This window comes from Callospermophilus lateralis, unplaced genomic scaffold (assembly GCF_048772815.1).
Source record: "Callospermophilus lateralis isolate mCalLat2 unplaced genomic scaffold, mCalLat2.hap1 Scaffold_98, whole genome shotgun sequence".
NCBI lineage: Eukaryota > Metazoa > Chordata > Mammalia > Rodentia > Sciuridae > Callospermophilus > Callospermophilus lateralis.
Window position 1 is genome coordinate 4647888 of NW_027517992.1, and position 3941 is coordinate 4651828.

The 3941-nt window shown below is 52.7% G+C and overlaps 1 pseudogene; it reads right to left on the reverse strand.

Annotated features, from left to right (window-relative positions):
* Window positions 1-635: 635 nt before the first annotated feature.
* On the reverse strand, window positions 636-1150 carry LOC143386183 (ankyrin repeat domain-containing protein 50 pseudogene; annotated as a pseudogene).
* Between the last annotated feature and the right edge of the window lie 2791 nt (window positions 1151-3941).

Below are 3941 nucleotides of genomic sequence, written 5' to 3' on the forward strand. Positions count from 1 at the left end.
TTAACTAAAATTGCGGGGGGTGGGGGGGAATGTTCTCTGCACCACTCACTAAAAGCACTAAAATAATCCCAAATTTTCACTATGTTATAAATATCACATAAACTTATAATTCAACTTTTCAATAAGTTAATATGGGAATAATCCCAAAAACACATTAGCAAATTTTCTTCAGATTCTCAATGCCTATGACGCCTTTTAAGGAGAAATTTTCATGTAAAAAATAATATGCTATAAACAAAAAGTTACTGGCTTCTACACTGAGAGTTCTCCTACTTCAGCTCATAGTATAGATAGTTCATCCTCCCTGAAAATGAGGCCTGTTTTCCAGGCAGCTAACTGTTCTTCTTTATCATAAGAAAAGACTCCCCTGACCACTGACAGTTACCGTTAGAAATGGAACATTCTGTTGTTAAACAAGAACAGTTAAGACTTATTTTTAATCTATAAATTGTGCAATACAACGTTCTGTTTCTTCCCATACTAAAATAAACAGTTGTACTCAAAACCACTGATTAAGCCCAACTGCACAGCACTAGTAAAAGTACCTCAAAAAAAAAAAAAAAAAAAAAACAAAACCCTAGCTAAAAGTCTCTAATTGTTGCACAGAAAACTAAACACTATGACATTCTTTGCTGTTACCTTTTGAATGCTTCTGCTGGGTTCCTCTCACATTCCCCAGGCTGTAAGAGGCTTTGAACGGCTGGATCTCGCAGCTTGTACTCATATCCTTGGAGTAGTCCACTGCGGCATATCTGGGCGACCAGACCTCTAATGAACCCTCCAACATACAAAGTATCAGAGTCCTGGGCTTTGCAGAAATGAGAGGCCAAAGCCTGGCAAGGTAAATCTCTCTGCAAGCTTGTAGGTGAACTTGGCCATAAGAGTTTAGTACACAGGGCTGTCTTGCCACTACCAGGCCCTCCTACCAACAACACACCCCAGGCAGCTGCCTTTCCTGAGACAGCACCAGCATTATTCCCAGAATTCATCACAAGGGACGGTGTGTTGACAGCACTACTGTAGCAGCTACTTTTCTCCTGGAGGCAATGCTGAACCTTGTGGAAAACCCACTCCCTACAGTAAAACTGCTTCCCTTGCAGTAAACTCGTCTAGGCATTTTGCAGACCTTTTCTTCCCAAGGATTAGTCATAATAGGTTTTCTATCTTCAACACTGGCTAGGAGCTAGGTACACCAATATAGTCTTTATATCCATTTGGAAATAACTTGCATTTGAATGACAAAAGTAACCAGTTACAGAAAAATTCAACAGTTACATTTTATCAATACAATGTGCATGACTGTATTTGCTTCCATATTCTTGATTAGCAGAGAATATATTCATTGTTGAACAGATGCAAAAACAACTGGTTCCAAAGCTTGCCAATAGTTTTTGTATATCTTGATGGGTCATATAGCTCCATCCTTATGTCTGGAGTTTATGTGACTGTGGAGATTTGAAGCATACAGATGAAATAATAAATCAGGAAAACTCAAAAAGAGAAAATTCAGTCTTTCAATAGATAACAAATGCTTCTCCAAACTCCAGTGTTAATTGTGTGTATGAAAATTAGATGTAGAAAAGTTGTCCATTATCTTAAATGTCATCAAAGAGATAGCATTTATATAGTACATAGGTAGCTCTGTGTTTCTTGTTGAAGGATGACCACTCCAAGTACGAGTTCTTGCCAGGTTTAGGCATCTGGGCAACTGCAAGGGAACAGATTCAGATTATCCCTTATGTGGCAGAAATAACAAACCACTGTTTACAATTTCTTAATTCAAAGCATTCATAAAATGCATTTCTCAAGACAGCAGATTCTTACTAAACGGGTTCCTGGGTCTTAAGATGTCCAGGTAATCCACAATTTCCATAAGTAACTAAAACGAAATAAATAAAAATATCTTAGTGCAAAATACCATATATTAAAAGATTATCTACAGTTCACCCATTAATCTCAAAAATCCATACACCTCATCTCTGGCACTTTCAAGAAGTTAGGACACTTAACCCTCAAAGATATTCGTTCCATTTCCCTTTTGCATTATTTTCTTCTATGGTTGTAATTCCCAAGCAGCCAGATATTAATAATTTAATATCGATTTTTGAAACCTTTTCACCCTAGAAAGGGAGAAAAAGAGACCTGATAAACATGGAGTGACACTCTTCATTTTGGCCCAAAGGCTCTGAGGTGGAACAGCACTCCAAGGAAGCGCTCTCAGCCCGCCGGGCACAGCAGTCAGAGGCTGTCTACTGAACTCACCACACTTCTTTGTTGGTAGTTTGCAAAATCTAGGAGAAGAACCCCAGGGTTGCGGCTGGATGGGAACTGGTTAACAGAAAAGGGAAGGCGACGATCCCTTCCACAAATGATAAATCAAACACACTACAGTGTGATTCCAAGGGCGACACGCAGGATGGGGTCGGTTGGCAGCGGCGAACTCCTCCGGAGCACGGGCGCAGGGCAGAGGCGTCCGCAGGGCAGCCCGAGTCCAGCTCGGCCTGGAGACAAAAGGGTCCGAGTCCTGCGCCCGGGTCGCCAAGGCTGGCCGTCCAGCAGAGGCCGCGCCCCGCACCGTGGTCCCCCGCCCCGCACGCCTGCCGCCGCCGGCCCCGCCCCGCCCCTAGGGTGTGTCCGCGGGAGAGTGCAGGGTCCTCGGAGCCCCCACGAGGGCCGCAGCCAATGTCCAGCACGGCGCCCCCAACCCTCCAGGCCCGCGGAGCGGGGCGCACCTGAGCAGGGATGGCGCGGAGGGGAAGCGGGTCTCCGCCAGCCCCGTTGCAACCGCGCGCTGCCCACCGAGGGAAGGCCTCGCTCCCGCCGCCGCCCCTGGGCACCGCGGCCCTGCCACCGCCGCCCCTTGGTACCTCGGGCCCCGCCGCCGCCGCCGCCTCAGGCACTGGCTGCGGGAGATTCCGCTGCCAGCAGCGCTTCCGGATCCGGCTGCAGCCGCCTCCTCTGCCGGCCTGGGGTGCGCTCCCAGCTGCAGATCCGCCTCTTGGCTCCTGGCTACGGCCAGCTCCAGCTGCCCCAGCAGCCCGGGCCATGCAGCTCCCCACCCCTACAGGCCAGCGGCCGCCACCGCCGCCATCAGGGCATTGACTGTCTGGGGCAGCCTGGACCTGCGGGCTCCGCCCCGCCGCTGAAGCTCCGCCCCAGGCCCCGCCCCGACCTTCTTCGCCGGCCCAGCCCCCCCCCCCCCCCCCCCCCCGCCCTCGAGGCCCCGCCTCCGCCGTCCGACCTGCCTCACCCGCCCGACCAGGCCATGCCCCTGGCTTTGGCCCTTCTTCACTCGCTGGCGAGCGCCCCGCCCCCGTGGCCCTCCTAGCTTCGCTCTACCGGGCAGGTCTGGTTGGGCTGCACAGGCCCCGCCTTCGCCATCTAACCTGCCTCACCCACCCGACCAGGCCACGCCCCGGGCGTCGGCCCTTCTTCACTCGCTGGCGAGCGCCCCGCCCCCGTGGCCCTGCTAGCTTTGCTTGCCCTGGCAGGTCCCTTGGGCTGCGCAGGCCCCGCCCCTAAGGCCTTTCCCCGCTTCTGGGCGTGCGTGGCAGCTTGGGACTCGCTGCCGCTCTTTGGGGGGCGCCTTTCAGGCGGGCGTCGGGTCTCCGCCTTTCTACGGGGGGCGGGGGCCGGAGGACAGGGCGGTGGTGCGTTCTCGCCACCTGAGCTCTCGGTAGTCGCTGCCTCCCTCGGCCGTGGGCCTGCCTTTGTCCTGTGGGCCGCCTCCCTTCCTCGCTGGGCACCTCCGAGGCCACTGGGCTGGCAGCCCCGCGCGGGCCTGGTCGCAGTTCTGTCCACTGAATTGCGGGGATGCTTTCCCAGACCAGAACTCCAGGAGGGATGGGCAGAGTGGGGGACGTTGCTGGGCTGCCGCTGCCCGCCCATTCAGGACGCTCCGCTGTAGCGCCGCCCACCTCGCTGTGTGCAGGACGCGCCCG